The sequence below is a fragment of the Arachis hypogaea genome, chromosome 7 (assembly GCF_003086295.3).
Source record: "Arachis hypogaea cultivar Tifrunner chromosome 7, arahy.Tifrunner.gnm2.J5K5, whole genome shotgun sequence".
Taxonomy (NCBI): Eukaryota; Viridiplantae; Streptophyta; class Magnoliopsida; order Fabales; family Fabaceae; genus Arachis; species Arachis hypogaea.
The window spans coordinates 59,814,719-59,836,226 of NC_092042.1; the positions used below are offsets into that span (position 1 = coordinate 59,814,719).

The window sequence follows — 21,508 nt, forward strand, 5'->3', positions numbered from 1 at the left end:
AATTACCACCTCTTTGCAAACTTCTTCAATTTCAACCTCTTCCTCTTGGTAGCTCTCTTTCAATTCAATCTCCTTTTCATTGCTTTCCAAGGGCATGGGAGATTGTACTTCTTCTTCTTGAATCTCCATCTCTTGATCAACCTCTTCCAAGTCTTCAACTATGATATGCTTTGGAGGTTGTACACCCTCTTCAGCATCAATTTCAACCGTCTTGGAAGGAGGCTCTATGTCTTGTCTTTCCCATGGAGGTTCTGTGTCTCCTAAGTCTTCAACCAACTCTTCTTCTTGAACAATGATAGCTTCTTCTACTTGTTCTAGTATGAATTCATGCTCTGTCTTGTCCACTGGAGTTTTTGGTATCTCCTTTATGCTATGCTCTTCACTAGACTGTCCACATGGGGCTGTGGCTGATCCTTGTGTATTTAAGCGTCTAGAAGCCCATTGAATTAATACTTGCCCCAGTTGTTGAGTGGTTGCCTGAAATCGATCCATTGTTTCCTTGAGACGATCCTTTGCCTCTTGATGCACTTGGTTTTCATAAGTAGGATCATAATGCTCTTGGATTGATGGATATGGAGATGGTGAATATTGAAGTGGTGGTTCTTGTGAGTAATTAGGTTGGAATTGGGGTGGTTCTATATATGGTTCATATGGCTCATAAGGTGGTTGGTATGGTGGTTGAGGGTTAGGGTCATATGGGGGTGAATGGTGGAAAGGGGCTTGTGAGTGTGGTGGGTTGAGGTTGTGTTGAAAGGATGATCTCTGAGCATAGGGTGGGGCTTGTTGGTAGCTACAAGGTGGTCCACCATATCTATCAGCTTGGGATGCATTATAGCCTGGTCTTTGTCCATGATATCTAGGATGGTGTTGTTGCCTAAAGGGTTAATTAGATCCTCTTGGCTCCATCCATCCTTGATTGGTCTGACCTTGATGCATATTCCTACTGTGGTTTCTATTCCCTTCAACAAAGTTAAAACCAAACTCAAAGCGAGAGGGGTGAGAATTCATAGTAGTTATCAGAAATAAGGGGGGAAAAAGGAGAAACAAATAAACAAGTAAAAGAAAAATATTTTTTTTAGAAAAATATTTACAATAACCAATAATAAGGCACACGTTTGCAATTCCCCGGCAACGGCGCCATTTTGACGTCGGGATTATTGCCAGTAAAGAATGTCATAAAAACAGTCGCGTTGTAGATATAGTCTCTAAACCGACAGAAATCCCTTTGTACAAACGTTTTGGTTGTCACAAGTAACAAACCCCTTTAAAATTGATAACCGAGTATTTAAACATCGGGTCGTCTTCTCAAGGAATTGCAGGGAGGTATGTTCTTATTATTGGCTATGAAAAAGGTAAAATTTGGGGTTTTGGAAGTAAGGTGCGAATATGTTATATGATAAGTAAAATAAAGTAATACTAATAAAATCTCTTGGCAAGGTATAAGAACTGGAGGTCCAATCCCAGTTATCCTTATCAATTGTGATGAGAATTGGATTCTTCTCCCACTTTGTTAACCTCTAACTATGAAGGTAAGTTAAGTGGATGAATTCCAATTTTCAATCAACAATGAGTTTAATAACTCTAGAGTCACCAATTATTTAACCAAAACCAAAAGGAAAGAAAATTGAAACTGCTGGAATAAAAATGCCTTCAGATGGGAGGCAATAATCATGTAAATAAAAGAAAGTAATATTAAACTGAAATACCTCAAATTATAATAAATAGATCATTCAAATCTTAACATGAAAAGTTCATAAGCCAATTGGGCAACATAAATCAAATACAAATAAAAGTATTAGAGTAAATAAAAATAAAAGAGAAACATAAATTAAAGGAACATTGAACCTGGATCGAGAGTCACTCTTAAAAACTAAGAGAAGTCCTAAATCCTAATCCTAAGAGAGAGGAGAGAACCTCTCTCTCTAAAAACTACATCTAAAACATGAAAAGTGAATTATGAGTGAATGATAATGAATGGATGCATTCCGCCACTTTATAGCCTCTAATCTGTGTTCTCTGGGCTGAAAACTGGGTCAGAAACAGCCCAAAAATCACTTCCAGCACTTTCTGGTCCGTACAGGTCGCGAAAAAGTGACGCAGTCACGTCGTCCACGCGGCCGCGCGGGTTGCGCTCCTGCCAAGTCACGCATCCGCGTGACCCACACGTTCGTGTCGCCTGGCGTCAGGGCAGCTATGGTAAATTATATATCAAATCAAAACCCCAAACGTTAGCTTTCTAACACAACTAGAACCGCGTCGTTTGGACCTCTGTAGCTAAAGTTATAGCTATTTGAGTGCAGAGAGGTCAGGCTGGACAGCTTAGAAATTTCTCCAACGTCTTGCATTCCTTCCTCTTTTGCATGCTTTCTTCCCATCCTCTGAGCCATTCATGCCCTATAATCTCTGAAAACACTTAACACACATATCAAGGCATCTAATGGTAATAAGAGAGGATTAATAATAAGCAAATATAAGATCAAAGAAGCATGTTTTCAATCAAAACACATAATTAGGAAGGAAATATAAAACTATGCAAATAGTATGAATAAGTGGGTAAAGAGTTAATAAAAACCACTCGATTGAGTACAAGATAAACTATAAAATAGTGGTTTATCAATGCTCCCTCAACTTGTGGGGTGTTTGACCCTTCAAGGGAGAGCTTCTGGCGCTTCAGCTCCTGTAGCTCACGCCCCTGCTTCTCTTGTTCCTTCAGCAATTTGCAGAGCATGCAGTTTTGATTCTGCTGTTCTTCCTTAATTTGTTCCATAGCTTCTTGCAGCTTGGCAACAGATGCTTCTAGGCGGGCTTAGTAGTCAAATTCAGGAAGTTCAGGGAGGAATTCCTGCGCCCTCCTTTTGATAGAGTTATCTTGCATTTGTCATTCCATTGACTTCTTGGTGATTGGATGTTCAATTGGGATGAATTCATCTACTCCCATCCTCACCCCAGCATCTTTACATAGTAAAGAGATTAAGCTTGGGTAAGCCAGTTTGGCTTCAGTGGAGTTCTTGTTCGCAATTGTGTAAATCTCACAAGAAATCAGATGATGAATCTCCACTTCTTTTCCCAGCATAATGCAATGAATCATCACTGCTCTCTTGACAGTGACCTCAGAACGGTTACTAGTGGGCAATATAGAATGCCCAATGAAGTCTAGCCAACCTCTTGCAACTGGTTTGAGATCTCCCCTCTTGAGTTGGTTTGGGACACCTTTTGAATTGGTTATCCACTTAGTTCCAAGGAGGCATATGTCCTATAGAACTTGATCCAACCCCTTATCTGCTCTCACCATTCTCCTATTAAAGGATCCAGGATCATCTTGTAGATGAGGCAGTTTGAAGACCTCTCTTATTTTGTCCATATGGAAGTAAATAGTTCTCCCTCTGACCATGGTTCTGTAGGTATGGAAAGCAGTTCCAGTCATTCTCTGCTTATCTGTCCGCCACAGATTTGAGTAGAATTCCTGAACCATGTTTCTTCCAACCTTTGTCTCAGGATTGGCTAGAATTTCCCATCCTCTATTTCAAATTTGCTCTTGGACCTTCGGATATTCGTCTTCTTTCAGATCGAATTTAACTTCCGGAATCACTGACCTTAGACCCATTATGTTGTGGTAATGGTCTGCATGTTCTTTGGTTAAGAACCTCTCTTGACTCCAAAGATTCTTTGGAGTATTCTCTTTCTTGCCTCTTGAATTGGTTTGTTTTCCTTTAGGAGCCATGGTCTTGATGAGCCTTAGCTTAGTGATCACGGAAAAGCACACCAAACTTAGAGGTTTGCTTGCCCTCAAGCAAAAGAAAGGAAAGGGGAGAGAGAGAGAGGAGGAGAATCAAATTCGAATGGTGAAGAGAGGGGGATGGCCGAATGTGTATTTATAAGGGAGGGGGAGGGATTTCGAAAGTTTTGAAAGAGATTTGAGAAGATATGGAAAGAATTTGAGAAAATACTTGAGTTTTTGAAGAAGATTTGGAAAGGATTTGAAAGAGATTTGAGAAATAATTTAGAAAATTGTTGGATTTTTGAAATTTGAGGGTGAATGATGAAAATTTGTAACATGTTTATGTAGAAAATTATGGGTCAAAACATGAAAGTGTGAAAAAATTTGAAGTGGAAAGCAAAATCTCCTTCCCCTGCATTTCTGGCGTTAAACGCCCAGAATGGTATCCATTCTGGCGTTTAACGCCCAATTGTTGGCCATTATGGGCGTTTAACGCCCAGCCAGGCACCTTGGCTGGCATTAAACGCCAGAAACCCCTTTTTCACTGGGCGTTTTGCTGAACGCCCAGGATGCTGCAATTTTGGCGTTAAACGCCCAGAATGGTGCCCATTCTGGGGTTTAATGCCCAAAATGGTGCCTTTACTGGCGTTAAACGCCCAGAATGGTATCCATTCTGGCGTTTAACGCCCAGAGTGCCCTTTACTGGCGTTTTCTTGCCAGCAAGCTCCTTTTCTCTGCTTTTTTTTCACTGAATCCTTCCGTAACTCTGTGAATTCCTTCAATTTTGATGATCAACCTTGAAGAATATATATATCAAACTTTTATTAAGTAAAACCCATAACCTGATAATGACTGGGTTGCCTCCCAGCAAGCGCTTCTTTATTGTCTTTAGCTAGACCTTTACTGAGACTCATTCAAGCCTCAGGTTTGAGCATTCCTGCTCAAAATTGCTTTCAAGATAATGTTTGATCCTTTGTACATTAACAATGAACTTTTTGTTAGAATCAATATCCTAAAGCTCAACATATCATATGGTGACACTCCTGTAATCACATACGGGCCCCTCCATCGGGATTTCAGTTTTCCTGGGAATAGTCTGAGCCTAAAGTTGAAGAGCAGAACTTTTTGTCCTGGCTCAAAGACTCTGGATGACAACTTCTTGTCATGCCACTTTTTTGCCTTTTCCTTATAAATTTTTTCATTTTCAAAGGCACTGAATCTGAATTCCTCTAGCTCATGTAGCTGGAGCAATCTTTTTTCACAAGCTAACTTAGCATCCAAGTTTAGGAATCTGGTTGCCCAGTAGGCTTTATGTTCCAGTTCAACGGGCAAATGACAGGCCTTGCCATACACAAGTTGGTATGGAGAGGTTTCTATAGGAGTCTTGAATGCTATTCTGTATGCCCACAGAGCATCATCCAAGCTCTTTGCCCAATCCTTTCTACGGGCAATTACAGTTCGTTCCAGGATTCTTTTTAGCTCTCTATTAGAGACTTCACCTTGCCCATTTGTCTATGGATGATACAGAGTTGCTACTTTGTGGCTAATTCCATATCGGACCATAGTAGAGTACAGCTGTTTATTGCAGAAATGAGTGCCCCCATCACTGATTAGTACTCTAGGAACACCAAACCTGCTGAAGATGTGTTTCTGGAGAAATTTCAGCACGGTCTTGGTATCATTATTGGGTGTGGCAATTGCTTCTACCCATTTAGATACATAGTCTACTGCCACCAGAATATAAGTGTTTGAGTATGATGGTGGGAAGGGACCCATGAAGTCAATACCCCATACATCAAACAATTCAATCTCTAAGATCCCTTGTTGAGGCATGGCGTAACCATGACACAAGTTACCAGCTCTTTGGCAACTGTCACAGTTACGCACAAACTCTCGGGCATTCCTATAGAGAGTAGGCCAGTAGAAGCCACATTGGAGGATCTTAGTGGTTGTTCGCTCACTTTCGAAATGTCCCCGATATTGTGATCCAAGGCAATGCCATAGGATCCTTTGTGCTTCCTCTCTAGGTACACATCTGCGGATCATTCCGTCTGCACATCTCTTAAAGAGATATGGCTCATCCCATAGGTAGTACTTGGCATCTGAAATTAATTTTTTTCTTTGCACCCTGCTGTACTCCTGGGGTATGAACCTCACAACTTTATAGTTTGCAATGTCTGCAAACCATGGTGCTTCTTGAATGGCAAAGAGTTGCTCATCCGGAAAGGTCTCAAAGATCTCCGTAGAGGGGAGGGACGCCCTAGCTACTGGTTCTATCCGGGACAAGTGATCAGCTACCTGGTTCTCTGTCCCTTTTCTGTCTCTTATTTCTATATCAAACTCTTGCAGAAGCAACACCCATCTTATGATCCTGGGTTTTGAATCCTGCTTTGTAAGTAAGTATTTAAGAGCAGCATGGTCAGTGTACACAATCACTTTTGATCCTACTAAATAGGATCTAAACTTATCAATGGCATAAACCATTGCAAGTAACTCTTTTTCTGTGGTTGTGTAATTCTTCTGTGCGTCATTTAGAACACGGCTAGCATAATAAATGACGTGCAGAAGCTTGTCGTGCCTTTGTCCCAACACTGCACCAATAGCATGGTCATTGGTATCACACATTAGTTCTAATGGTAATGTCCAGTCTGGTGCAGAGATGACTGGTGCTGTGACCAGCTTGGCTTTCAGGGTCTCAAACGCCTGCAGACACTCTGTGTCAAGCACAAATAGTGTGTCAGCAGCTAGCAGGTTTCTTAGAGGTTTTGCAATTTTTGAAAAATCCTTTATAAACCTTCTGTAGAATCCTGCATGCCCCAGAAAGCTTCTGATTGCCTTAACATTGGCAGGTGGTGGTAAATTTTCAATTACTTCTACCTTTTCTTGATCCACCTCTATTCCCTTGCTTAAAATTTTGTGCCCAAGGACAATTCCTTCTGTCACCATAAAGTGACATTTCTCCCAGTTTAAGACCAGGTTAGTCTATTGGCACCTTTTCAGGACAAGTGCTAGATGATCAAGACAGGAGCTGAATGAGTCTCCAAATACTGAGAAGTCATCCATAAAGACTTCCAAGAACTTCTCTACCATATCCGAGAAGATAGATAGCATGCACCTCTGAAAAGTTGCAGGTGCATTGCATAGACCAAAAGGCATTCTTCTGTAAGCAAATACGCCAGAAGGACAGGTGAATGTTGTTTTCTCTTGATCTTGAGGGTCCACTGCAATTTGATTGTAGCCTGAATAGCCATCCAAAAAGCAGTAATAATCATGACCCGCTAGTCTTTCTAGCATCTGGTCTATGAATGGTAAAGGAAAATGATCCTTTCTGGTGGCTGTATTGAGCCTTCTGTAGTCAATACACATACGCCACCCTGTAATTGTTCTTGTAGGAACCAATTTATTCTTTTCATTATGAACCACTGTCATGCCTCCTTTCTTGGGGACAACTTAGTGACCTCTTTCTGCACCACCTCCTTCATGGCTGGATTTAGCCGCCTTTGTGGTTGAACCACTGGCTTGGCATTATCCTCCAATAGGATCTTGTGCTTGCATCTTGCTGAGCTAATGCCCTTAAGATCACTTATTGACCATCCAAGAGCTGTCTTGTGTGTCCTTAGCACTTGAATTAGTGCTTCCTCTTCCTGTGAATTTAAAGCAGAGCTTATGATCACTGGAAAAGTGTCACCTTCTCCCAGAAATGCATACTTCAGGGATGGTGGTAGTGGTTTGAGCTCAGATTTGGGAGGCTTATCCTCTTCCTCAGGAATTTTTAGAGGTTCTTTTATTTCCTCTGGTTCCTCCTGATCAGGCTGAACATCTTTAAAGATGTCCTCTAGCTCTGATTTGAGACTCTCAGTCATATTGATCTCTTCCACCAAAGAGTCAATAATATCAGTGCTCATGCAGTCATTTGATGTGTCTGGATACTGCATAGCTTTGACAGCATTCAACTTGAACTCATCCTCATTGACTTTCAGGGTCACTTCCCCTTTTTGTACATCAATAAGAGTGCGTCCAGTTGCTAGGAAAGGTCTTCCTAGGATGAGAATTGCACTCTTGTGCTCCTCCATTTCCAGCACTACAAAGTCAGTGGGAAAGGCAAATGGCCCAACCTTGACAATCATGTCTTCAATTATGCCTGATGGATATTTAATGGAGCCATTAGCAAGTTGGAGACATATTTGGGTTGGTTTGACTTCTTCAGTCAACCCAAGCTTTCTGATAGTGGTTGCAGGTATCAGGTTGATACTTGCTCCAAGGTCACATAGGGCTGTCTTGGTACAAACACCTTCTAATGTGCATGGTATCATAAAGCTTCCTGGATCTTAAAGCTTCTCTGGTAAGCTTTTCAGAATGACTGCACTGCATTCTTCAGTGAGAAACACCTTTTTAGTTTCTCTCCAATCCTTCTTATGACTTAAGATCTCTTTCATGAACTTAGCATAAGAGGGTATTTGCTCAAGTGCCTCTGCAAATGGAATCTTTATTTCAAGAGTCCTGAGATAGTCTGCAAAGCGGGTAAATTGTTTATCCTGTTCCGCTTGGCGGAGTTTCTGAGGATAATGCATCTTGGCTTTATATTCTTCAACCTTAGTTGCTGCAGGTTTATTCCCTACAGAGGTGGCTAGAGAAGCCTTCTTAGAGGGGTTACTATCAGCACTCTCAGGTGTCTGATTCCTCATTGGCATTTGAACGCCAGGACTGGGTGCAGGATGGGCGTTTAACGCCAGCTTTCCACCCTTTTCTGGCGTTTGAATGCCAGAACTGGGCAAGGAATGGGCGTTTAACGCCAACTTTTCCCCTATTTCTGGCGTTTGAACGCCAGAAGTATTCCTCTCTGGGCTCTTACTGTCCTCAGAAAGATTTTGGGCAGTGGTTTGGTTATCCTTTGTCAGTTGTTCCTTTCTTGGCTTTCTGCTGCTTTGAGTTGATACATTCAATGTCTTCCAACTCCTTAATTTAACAGCTTGGCATTCTTCTGTTATTTGTTTAGTTAGCTGCTGTCTTGTCTGATTCAATTGTGCTTCCATATTCTGGTTAGCATTTTTAGTTTCTTGGAGCATCTCTTTAAACTCTGCTAATTATTTTGTCATCAGGAGTAATTGTTGATTAAGTTCAACAATCTGTTCTTGAGGATTAGGATCAGTAGTTACTGCCATAGCTTCTTCTTTTATAGAGGACTCACTGCTTGAGTATAGATGTTAATTTCTAGCAACCGTATCTATGAGCTCTTGAGCCTCTTCAATCGTCTTCCTCATGTATATAGATCCACCAGCTGAGTGGTCTAAAGACATCTGAGCTTTTTCTGTAAGCCCATAGTAGAAGATGTCTAACTGTATCCACTCTGAAAATATTTCAGAGGGGCATTTCCTTAGCATACCTCTATACCTCTCCCAGGCATTGTAAAGGGATTGATTATCCTCTTGTTTAAAGCCTTGGATGTCCAGCCTTAGCTGTGTCATCCTTTTTGGAGGGTAAAATTGATTCAAGAATTTGTCTGATAACTGTCTCCATGTTTTTATGCTTGCTGTGGGTTGGTTATTCAACCACCTCTTAGCTTGATCTTTTACAGCAAATGGAAATAGTAACAATCTGTAGACATCCTGATCCACTTCTTTATCACGTACTGTGTCAGCAATTTATAAGAACTGTGCCAGAAACTCAGTAGGTTCTTCCTGTGGAAGACCAGAATACTCGCAATATTGCTGCACCATGATAATGAGTTGAGGATTTAGCTCAAAGCTGCTTGCTTTAATGGGAGGTTTACAGATACTACTCCCATATGCAGCTGTAATGGGGTTAGCATATGACCCCAGAGTCCTTCTGGACTGCTCAATTCCACTTAGGTCCATGATGGAGAACGGGAGATGATGTGGATATTATTTTATTTTATTATTATATTATTTTTTTAATTAAAAGTAACCGAAAATAATAAAATAAAATAATTAGAAAATAAAATAAAAATTCGAAAACCAAAAGAGAATAAAATCAAAGCAAATTGAAAACTAAATAAAGGAAAGGATATTTTTTTATTTTTGAATTTTAATAAGGAAAGAGAAAAACAACAAAATGACACTAAACTTAGAAATTTTAGATCAAAACAAAGAGAACAAACAAGAAAACTTTGAATGTCAAGATGAACACTGGTGCACGAAATTGTGATCTCTTCTTTTCACAACTCAATAATCCCTAGTAATGGCCCCAAAGACTTGGTGCTCAATACCATGGCATCACAACTAACCAGCAAGTGCACTGGGTCGTCCAAGTAATAAACCTTACGCAAGTAAGGGTCGATCCCACGGAGATTGTTGGTATGAAGCAAGCTATGGTCATCTTGTAAATCTCAGTCAGGCAGACTCAAATGGTTATGGATGATATATGAATAAAACATAAAGATAAAGATAGAGATACTTATGCAATTCATTGGTGAGAACTTCAGATAAGCGTATGAAGATGCTTTGTCCCTTCCGTCTCTCTGCTTTCCTACTGTCTTCATCCAATCCTTCTTACTCCTTTCCATGGCAAGCTGTATGGTGGGCATCACCGTTGTCAATGGCTACCGTCCCGTCCTCTCAGTGAAAATGTTCAACGCACCCTGTCACGGCACGGCTATTCAGCTGTCGGTTCTCGATCATGTCGGAATAGAATCCAGTGATTCTTTTGCGTCTGTCACTAACGCCCCACAATCGCGATTTTGAAGCTCGTCACAGTCATTCAATCATTGAACCCTACTCAGAATACCACAGACAAGGTTTAGACCTTCCGGATTCTCTTGAATGCCGCCATCAATTCTAGCTTATACCACGAAGATTCCGGTTAAAGAACCCAAGAGATATCCACCCAATCTAAGGTAGAACGGAGGTGGTTCTCAGGCACACGTTCATAGGTGAGAATGATGATGAGTGTCACAGATCATCACATTCATCAAGTTGAAGAACAAGTGATATCTTAGAACAAGAACAAGCTGAATTGAATAGAAGAACAATAGTAATTGCATTAATACTCGAGGTATAGCAGAGCTCCACACCTTAATCTATGGTGTGTAGAAACTCCACCATTGAAAATACATAAGAATAAGGTCTAGGCATGGCCGTGAGGCCAGCCCCCAGTGATCAAAAGATTCAAAGATCTCCAGATGAAAAATACAATAGCAAAAGGTCTTATTTATAGGGAACTAGTAGCTTAAGAATTACAAAGATGAGTAAAAGACATAAAAATCCACTTCCGGGCCCACTTGGTGTGTGCTTGGGCTGAGCATTGAAGCATTTTCGTGTAGAGACTCTTCTTGGAGTTAAACGCCAGCTTTTGTGCCAGTTTGGGCGTTTAACTCCCATTCTTGTGCCAGTTCCGGCGTTTTACGCCAGAATTCTTGAGCTGATTTGGAACACCGGTTTGGGCCATCAAATCTTGGGCAAAGTATGAACTATTATACATTGCTAGAAAGCCCAGGATGTCTACTTTCCAACGCCGTTGAGAGCGGGCTTCTGTAGCTCCAGAAAATCCACTTCGAGTGCAGGGAGGTCAGAATCCAACAGCATCTGCAGTCCTTTTTAGTCTCTGAATCAGATTTTTGCTCAAGTCCCTCAATTTCAGCCAAAAAATACCTGAAATCACAGAAAAATACACAAACTCATAGTAAAGTCCAGAAAAGTGAATTTTAACTAAAAACTAATAAAAATATACTAAAAACTAACTAAATCTACTAAAAACATACTAAAAACAATGCCAAAAAGCGTACAAATTATCCGCTCATCACAACACCAAACTTAAATTGTTGCTTGTCCCCAAGCAACTGAAAATCAAATAAGATAAAAAGAAGAGAATATGCAATGAATTCCAAAAACATCTATGAAGATCAGTATTAATTAGATGAGCGGGGCTTTTAGCTTTTTGCCTCTGAATAGTTTTGGCATCTCACTCTATCCTTTGAAATTCAGAATGATTGGCTTCTATAGGAACTCAGAATCCAGATAGTGTTATTGATTCTCCTAGTTAAGTATGATGATTCTTGAACACATCTACTTTATGAGTCTTGGCCATGGCCCAAAGCACTCTGTCTTCCAGTATTACCACCGGATACATACATGCCACAGACACATAATTGGGTGAACCTTTTCAGATTGTGAATCAGCTTTGCTAGAGTCCCCAATTAGAGGTGTCCAGGGTTCTTAAGCACACTCTTTTTGCCTTGGATCACAACTTTATTTCTTCCTTTTTCTTTCTTTTTCTCTTTCTCTTTTTTTTTTCGTTTTTTTTTCTCTTTTTTTTGTATTCACTACTTTTTTTTTGCTTCAAGAATCATTTTTATGATTTTTCAGATCCTCAGTAACATGTCTCCTTTTTCATCATTCTTTCAAGAGCCAACAATTTTAACATTCATGAACAACAAATTCAAAAGACATATGCACTGTTCAAGCATACATTCAGAAAACAAAAGTATCGCCACCACATCAAAATAATTAATCTGTTATAAAATCTGAAATTCATGCAATTCTTCTCTTTTTCAATTAAGAACATTTTTCATTTTAAGAAAGGTGATGGATTCATAGGACATTCATAACTTTAAGGCATAGACACTAAGACACTAATGATCATAAGACACAAACATGGATAAACATAAGCATGATTTTTCAAAAAACAGAAAAATAAGGAGCAAGGAGATTAAAGAACGGGTCCACCTTAGTGATGGCGGCTTGTTCTTCCTCTTGAAGATCTTATGGAGTGCTTGAGCTCCTCAATGTCTCTTCCTTGCCTTTGTTGCTCCTCTCTCATGATTCCTTGATCTTCTTTAATTTCATTGAGGAGGATGGAATGTTCTTGGTGCTCCACCCTTAGTTGTCCCATGTTGGAACTCAATTCTCCTAGGAAGGTGTTGATTTGCTCCCAATAGTTTTGTGGAGGAACGTGCATCCCTTGAGGCATCTCAGGGATTTTATAATGAGTGGGATCTCTTGTTTGCTCCATCCTTTTCTTAGTGATGGGCTTGTCCTCATCAATGGGGATGTCTCCCTCTATGTCAACTCCAACTGAATAACAGAGGTGACAAATGAGATGAGGAAAGGCTAACCTTGCCAAGGTAGAGGACTTGTCCGCCACCTTATAAAGTTCTTGGGCTATAACCTCATGAACTTCTACTTTCTCTCCAATCATGATGCTATGGATCATGATGGCCCGGTCTAGAGTAACTTCAGACCGGTTGCTAGTGGGAATGATTGAGCGTTGGATAAACTCCAACCATCCCCTAGCTACGGGCTTGAGGTCATGCCTTCTTAATTGAACCGACTTCCCTCTTGAATCTCTCTTCCATTGGGCGCCCTCTTCACAAATGACTGTGAGGACTTGGTCCAATCTTTGATCAAAGTTGACCCTTCTAGTGTAAGGGTGTTCATCTCCTTGCATCATGGGCAAGTTGAATGCCAACCTCACATTTTCCGGACTAAAATCTAAGTATTTCCCCCGAACCATTGTAAGCCAATTCTTTGGGTCCGAGTTCACACTTTGATCATGGTTCTTGGTGATCCATGCATTGGCATAGAACTCTTGAACCATTAAGATTCCGACTTGTTGAATGGGGTTGGTAAGAACTTCCCAACCTCTTCTTCTAAAGGTTTGCTTTTACCACACCAAACTTAAAGGTTTGCTCGTCCTTGAGCAAAAGAAGAAAGAAGAGAGTAGAAGAAGAAGAAATAGAGGAGATGGAGATGGCTTGGTGGTTCGGCCAAAGGGGAGAAGTAGTGTCTAGGTTGTGTGAAAATGAAGGAGTGAAGATGGGTTTATATAGGGTGAAGAGAGGGGTAGGTTTCGGCTATGAGAGGGTGGGTTTGGGAGGGAAAGTGGTTTAAATTTGAATGGTGAGGTAGGTGAGGTTTTATGAAGGATGGATGTAAGTGGTGAAGAGAAAGATGGGATTTGATAGGTGAAGGATTTTTGGGGAAGAGGTGTTGAGGTGATTGGTGAATGGGTGAAGAAGAAGATAGGGTGGTGGGGTAGGTGGGGATCCTGTGGGGTCCACAGATCCTGAGGTGTTAAGGAAAAGTCATCCCTGCACCAATTGGCGAGCAAAATTGCTCTTTGTGCCAATTCTGGCATTAAACACCGGGCTGGTGCCCATTTCTGGCATTAAACACCGGGCTGGTGCCCATTTCTGGCGTTTAACGCCAGCTTCTTGCCCTTTCCTGGCGTTTAACGCCAGTCTGATGCCCCTTTCTGGCGTTAAACGCCCAGAATGGTGCCAGACTGGGCGTTAAACGCCCATTTGCTAGCTTCACTGGCGTTTAAACGCCAGCAAGTTCTCCTCCAGGGTGTGCTGTTTTTCTTTCTATTTTTCATTCTGTTTTTACTTTTTCAATTGATTTTGTGACTTCTCATGATCATCAACCTACAGAAAACATAAAATAACAAAGGAAAATAGATTAAACATAGCATTGGGTTGCCTCCCAACAAGCGCTTCTTTAATGTCAGTAGCTTGACAGAGGGCTCTCATGGAGCCTCACAGATACTCAGAGCAACGTTGGAACCTCCCAACACCAAACTTAGAGTTTGAATGTGGGGGTTCAACACCAAACTTAGAATTTGGTTGTGGCCTCCCAACACCAAACTTAGAGTTTGATTGTGGGGGCTCTGTTTGGCTCTGTTTTGAGAGAAGCTCTTCATGCTTCCTCTCCATGGTGACAGAGGGATATCCTTGAGCCTTAAACACAAAGGATTCTTCATTCATTTGAATGATCAATTCTCCTCTGTCCACATCAATCACAGCCTTTGCTGTGGCTAGGAAGGGTCTGCCAAGGATGATGGATTCATCCATGCACTTTTCAGTCTCTATGTTTATGAAATCAGCAGAGATGTAATGGTCTTTAACCTTTACCAGAACATCCTCTACAAGTCCATAAGCTTGTTTTTTTGACTTGTCTGCCATCTCTAGTGAGATTCTTGCAGCGTGTACCTCAAAGATCCCTAGTTTCTCCATTACAGAGAGAGGCATGAGGTTTACACTTGACCCTAAGTCACACAGAGCCTTCTTGAAGGTCATGGTGCCTATGGTACAAGGTATTGAAAACGTCCCAGGATCTTGTCTCTTTTGAGGTAATTTCTGCCTAGACAGGTCATCCAGTTCTTTGGTGAGCAAAGGAAGTTCGTTCTCCCAAGTCTCATTACCAAATAACTTGTCATTTAGCTTCATGATTGCTCCAAGGTATTTAGCAACTTGCTCTTCAGTGACATATTCATCCTCTTCAGAGGAGGAATACTCATCAGAGCTCATGAATGGCAGAAGTAAGTCCAATGGAATCTCTATGGTCTCAGTATGAGCCTCAGATTCCCATAGTTCCTCATTAGGGAACTCATTGGAGGCCAGTGGACGTCCATTGAGGTCTTCCTCAGTGGCGTTCACTGCCTCTTCCTCCTCTCCAAATTCGGCCATGTTGATGGCCTTGCACTCTCCTTTTGGATTTTCTTCTGTATTGCTTGGAAGAGTACTAGGAGGGAGTTCAGTAATTTTCTTGCTCAGCTGTCCCACTTGTGCCTCCAAGTTTCTAATGGAGGACCTTGTTTCATTCATGAAACTTTGAGTGGTTTTGAATAGATCAGAGACCATGGTTGCTAAGTCAGAGTGGTTATGCTTAGAATTCTCTGTCTGTTGCTGAGAAGATGATGAAAAAGGCTTGCCATTGCTAAACCTGTTTCTTCCACCATTATTGTTGTTGAAACCTTGTTGAGGTCTCTGTTGATCCTTCCATGAGAGATTTGGATGATTTCTCCATGAAGAATTATAGGTGTTTCCATAGGGTTCTCCCATGTAATTCACTTCTTCCATTGAAGGGTTCTCAGGATCATAAGCTTCTTCTTCAGATGAAGCATCCTTAGTACTGCCTGGTGCAGCTTGCATTCCAGACAGACTTTGAGAAATCATATTGACTTGCTGAGTCAATATTTTGTTCTGAGCCAGTATGGCATTCAGAGCATCAATCTCAAGAACTCCTTTCTTCTGATTCGTCCCATTGTTCACAGGATTCCTTTCAGAAGTGTACATGAATTGGTTATTTACAACCATTTCAATGAGTTCTTGAGCTTCTGCAGGCGTCTTCTTCAGATGAAGAGATCCTCCAGCAGAGCTATCCAAAGACATCTTGGACAGTTCAGACAGACCATCATAGAAAATACCTATGATGCTCCATTCAGAAAGCATGTCAGAAGGACACTTTCTGATCAATTATTTGTATCTTTCCCAAGCTTCATAGAGGGATTCACCTTCCTTCTGTCTGAAGGTTTGGACTTCCACTCTAAGCTTACTCAATTTTTGAGGTGGAAAGAACTTTGCCAAGAAGGCATTGACTAGCTTTTCCCAAGAGTTCAGGCTTTCTTTAGGTTGTGAGTCCAACCATATCCTAGCTCTGTCTCTTACAGCAAAAGGGAATAGGATAAGTCTGTAGACCTCAGGGTCAACCCCATTAGTCTTGACAGTGTTACAGATTTGCAAGAATTCAGCTAAAATCTGATGAGGATCTTCCAGTGGTAGTCCATGGAACTTGCAATTCTGTTGCATTAGAGAAACTAATTGAGGCTTAAGCTCAAAGTTGTTTGCTCCAATGGCGGGGATAGACATGCTTCTCCCATAGAAGTTGGGAGTAGGTGCAGTAAAGTCACCCAGCACCTTTCTTTCATTGTTGGCATTGTTGTTGTTTTCGGCTGCCATGGGTTCTTCTTCCTTGAAGATTTCTGTTAGGTCCTCTACAGAGAGTTGTGCCTTAGCTTCTCTTAGCTCTCGCTTCAAGGTCCTTTCAGGTTCAGGGTCAGCCTCAACAAGAATGCTTTTGTCTTTGCTCCTGCTCATATGAAAGAGAAGAGAACAAGAAAATATGGAATCCTCTATGTCACAGTATAGAGATTCCTTGAGGTGTCAGAGGAACAGAAAAGTAGAAGAAAGAGGTAGAAGAATTCGAACTTAGTGAGATAGAGTTCGAATTGTGCATTGAGGAGGAGTGGTACTCCATAAATAGAAGGATGTGAGAAGAGGGGAAGAGATTTTCGAAAACAAAGTAAAAGATTTTAAAAACATTTTGAAAAATACTAATTGATTTTCGAAAACTAAGAGTGGAAAAGAAATCAAGTGATTTTTGAAAAAGATTTTGAACTTAGAAATCAAAAAGATATGATTGAAAACTATTTTGAAAAAGATGTGATTAAAAAGATATGATTTAAAAGTCATGGTTTTAAAAAGATATGATTGAAAAGATATGATTTGAAAAAGATTTGATTTTGAAAAACTTTGAAAACTTGAAAAAAAAATCTGCATTAAAACAAAATCTTCCCTCTTGTGCCATCCTGGCGTTAAACGCCCAGAATGGTGCACATTCTGGCGTTTAACGCCCAAAGCACTACCCTTTTGGGTGTTAAACGCCCAGCCAGGCACCCTGGCTGGCGTTTAAACGCCAGTTTGCCTTCTTTACTGGGCGTTTTGAACGTCAAGCTTTTTCTGTGTAATTCCTCTGCTGTATGTTCTGAATCTTCAATTCTCTGTATTATTGACTTGAAAAGACACAAATTAAAAATATTTTTGGCTTTTTAATAATGAGGAATAATCAAAATGCAACTAAAATCAAATAACAATGCATGCAAGACACCAAACTTAGAAGTTTGTATACTACTGACACTAACAAAATGAGAATGCATATGAGAAACAACAAAACACTCAAGTCAAGAGAATTTAAAGATCAGAGCAATGAAATCATCAAGAACATCTTGAAGATCACTTAAGACACATGAATGAATGCAAGAAGAACAGAAACATGCAATTGACACCAAACTTAAAATGAGACACTAGACTTAACAAGAAACATGCAATATTTTTGGTTTTTATGATTTTGTAATTTTTTTTGGTTTTTTTTTCGAAAATTAAGTGGAAAAGAAAATAAAGATATCAAAATTCTTAATGAGAATTCCAAGAATCATGCAATGTTAGTCTAAAGCTTTAGTCTAAAGGAATTAGACATGGATAGCCAAGCTTCAGTAGGACATTGCATTCAAGAGCTAAATTGATGAGAATCAATCACCTTTGCTGATGATAAGAACATCACCTTGAAACACTAGAATTCATTCTTAAGAACTCTGAAAAATACCTAATCTAAGCAACAAGATGAACCGTCAGTTGTCCATACTCGAAACAATCCCCGGCAACGGCGCCAAAAACTTGGTGCACAAAATTGTGATCTCTTCTTTTCACAACTCAAATAATCCCTAGTAATGGCCCCAAAGACTTGGTGCTCAATACCATGGCATCACAACTTCGCACAACTAACCAGCAAGTGCACTGGGTCGTCCAAGTAATAAACCTTACGCGAGTAAGGGTCGATCCCACGGAGATTGTTGGTATGAAGCAAGCTATGGTCATCTTGTAAATCTCAGTCAGGCAGACTCAAATGGTTATGCATGATATATGAATAAAACATAAAAATAAAGATAGAGATACTTATGCAATTCATTGGTGAGAACTTCAGATAAGCGTATGAAGATACTTTGTCCCTTCCGTCTCTCTGCTTTCCTACTGTCTTCATCCAATCCTTCTTACTCCTTTCCATGGAAAGCTGTATGTTGGGCATCACCGTTGTCAATGGCTACAGTCCCGTCCTCTCAGTGAAAATGTTCAACGCACCCTGTCACGGCACGGCTATTCAGCTGTCGGTTCTCGATCATGTCGGAATAGAATCCATTGATTCTTTTGCGTCTGTCACTAACGCCCCACAATCGCGAGTTTGAAGCTCGTCACAATCATTCAATCATTGAACCCTACTCAGAATACCACAGACAAGGTTTAGACCTTCCGGATTCTCTTGAATGCCGCCATCAATTCTAGCTTATACCACGAAGATTCCGGTTAAAGAACCCAAGAGATATCCACCCAATCTAAGGTAGAACGGAGGTGGTTGTCAGGCACACGTTCATAGGTGAGAATGATGATGAGTGTCACGGATCATCACATTCATCAAGTTGAAGAACAAGAACAAGCTGAATTGAATAGAAGAACAATAGTAATTGCATTAATACTCGAGGTACAGCAGAGCTCCACACTTTAATCTATGGTGTGTAGAAACTCCACCGTTGAAAATACATAAGAATAAGGTCTAGGCATGGCCATGAGGCCAGCCCTCAGTGATCAAAAGATTCAAAGATCTCCAGATGAAAAATACAATAGCAAAAGGTCTTATTTATAGGGAACTAGTAGCTTAAGAATTACAAAGATGAGTAAAAGACATAAAAATTCACTTCCGGGCCCACTTGGTGTGTGGTTGGGCTGAGCATTGAAGCATTTTCGTGTAGAGACTCTTCTTGGAGTTAAACGCCAGCTTTTGTGCTAGTTTGGGCGTTTAACTCCCATTCTTGTGCTAGTTCCGGCGTTTTACGCCAGAATTCTTGAGCTGATTTGAAACGCCGGTTTGGGCCATCAAATCTTGGGAAAAGTATGAACTATTATACATTGCTGGAAAGCTCAGGATGTCTACTTTCCAACGCCGTTGAGAGCGCGCCAATTGGGCTTCCGTAGCTTCACAAAATTCACTTCGAGTGCAGGGAGGTCAGAATCCAATAGTATCTGCAGTCCTTTTCAGTCTCTGAATCAGATTTTTGCTCAAGTCCCTCAATTTCAGCCAGAAAATACCTGAAATCACAGAAAAACACACAAACTCATAGTAAAGTCCAGAAAAGTGAATTTTAACTAAAAACTAATAAAAGTATACTAAAAACTAACTAAATCTACTAAAAACATACTAAAAATAATGCCAAAAAGCGTACAAATTATCCGCTCATCAAACGCCAAGAAAAAATTTTTAGAAAATCAAACACAAAATTTCAAAAATTTAAAGGAAAACACAAAGAAGACACCAAACTTAAAATATAAAACTAAACTCAAATAAAAGACTCTAAACCACAAAAATAAAATATTCATAATCTAAGCAACAAAATAAACCGTCAGTTGTCCAAACTCGAACAATCCCCGGCAACGGCGCCAAAAACTTGGTGCACGAAACCACAATCACACTTTTGCAATTTCGCACAACTAACCAGCAAGTGCACTGGGTCGTCCAAGTAATACCTTACGTGAGTAAGGGTCGATCCCACGGAGATTGTCGGCTTGAAGCAAGCTATGGTTTATCTTGTAACTCTTAGTTAGGATATCAATAATTCTCATATTTAATTGTAAAAAGTAAAAGAACATGAAATAATACTTGTTTTGCAGTAATGGAGAACAGGTTGAGGTTTTGGAGATGCTATATCTTTTGAATCTCTACTTTCCTACTGTCTTCTTCTTCATGCACGCAAGGCTCCTTCCATGGCAAGCTGTATGTTGGGTTTAACCGTTGTCAATGGCTACCTCCCATCCTCTCAGTGAAAATGTTCAACGCACGCTGTCACGGCACGGCTAATCATCTGTCGGTTCTCGATCATGTTGGAATAGAATCCAGTGATTCTTTTGCGTCTGTCACTAACGCCCAACACTCGCGACTTTGAAGCTCGTCACAATCATTCAATCCTCGAATCCTACTCGAAATACCATAGACAAGGTTTAGACTTTCCGGATTCTCAAGAATGGCCGCCAATGGGTTCTAGCTTATACCACGAAGATTCTGCTTAAGGAATCCAAGAGATACACACTCAAACGAAGGTAGAACGGAGGTAGTTGTCAGACACACGTTCATAGGTGAGAATGGTGATGAGTGTCACGGATCATCACATTCATCAGGTTGAAGAACAAGTGGTATCTTAGAATAGAAGCAAGCGTGATTGAATGAAAAACAATAGTAATTGCATTAATCCATCAAGACACAACAAAGCTCCTCACCTCCAAACATGGGGTTTAGGGACTCATGCCGTAGAAGATACAATATGAAACGTGTAATGTGTCATGAGATGAAGATACAATAGCAAAAAGTCCTATTTATAGTGAACTAGTGACCTAGGGTTTACAAGAATGAGTAAATGACGTAAAAATCCACTTTCGGGGTCTACTTGGTGTGTGCTTGGGCTGAGCATTGAAGCTTTCATGTGTAAAGACTTTTCCTGGAGTTAAACGCCAGTTTTTGTGCCAGTTTGGGCGTTTAACTCCAACTTTTGTGCCAGTTCCGGCGTTAAACGCCGGGAATTCTGAAGCTGATTTAGAACGCCAGTTTGGACCATCAAATCTCGGGAAAAGTATGGACTATTATATATTTCTGGAAAGCCCTGGATGTCTACTTTCCAACGCATTTAAGAGCGCGCCAATTGGGATTCTGTAGCTCCAGAAAATCCACTTCGAGTGCAGGGAGGTCAGAATCCAACAGCATCTGCAGTCCTTTTTCAGCCTCTGAATCAGATTTTTGCTCAGGTCCCTCAATTTCAGCCAGAAAATACCTAAAATCACAGAAAAACACCCAAACTCATAGTAAAGTCCAGAAAAGTGAATTTTAATTAAAAACTAAAAAAAATATAATAAGCGTATAAATTATTCACTCATCAGGACTCTAGCAAAGATAAGTCACAATCTGAAAAGTTCACCCAGTTATGTGTTTGTGGCATTTATGTATCCGGTGGTAATACTGGAAAACAAAATGCTTAGGGCCACGGCCAAGACTCATAAAGTAGCTGTGTTCAAGAATCAACATATTAAACTTGGAGAATCAATAATACTATCTGAATTCTGAGTTTCTAATGGATGCCAATCATTCTGAATTTCAAAGGATAAAGTGAGATGCCAAAACTGTTCGAAAGCAAAAAGCTACTAGTCCCACTCATCTAATTAGAATCTGAGCTTCACTTAAA

The 21,508-nt window shown here is 40.5% G+C and overlaps 1 non-coding gene across 1 annotated transcript; it reads left to right on the forward strand.

The window, feature by feature from the left end:
* Nucleotides 1-15,899: 15,899 nt before the first annotated feature.
* LOC112704570 (small nucleolar RNA R71) lies at nt 15,900-16,007 on the forward strand. The gene has a single exon (XR_003155189.1). It is a non-coding gene; the product is annotated as a small nucleolar RNA R71 (small nucleolar RNA).
* The last annotated feature ends 5,501 nt before the right edge of the window (nt 16,008-21,508 follow it).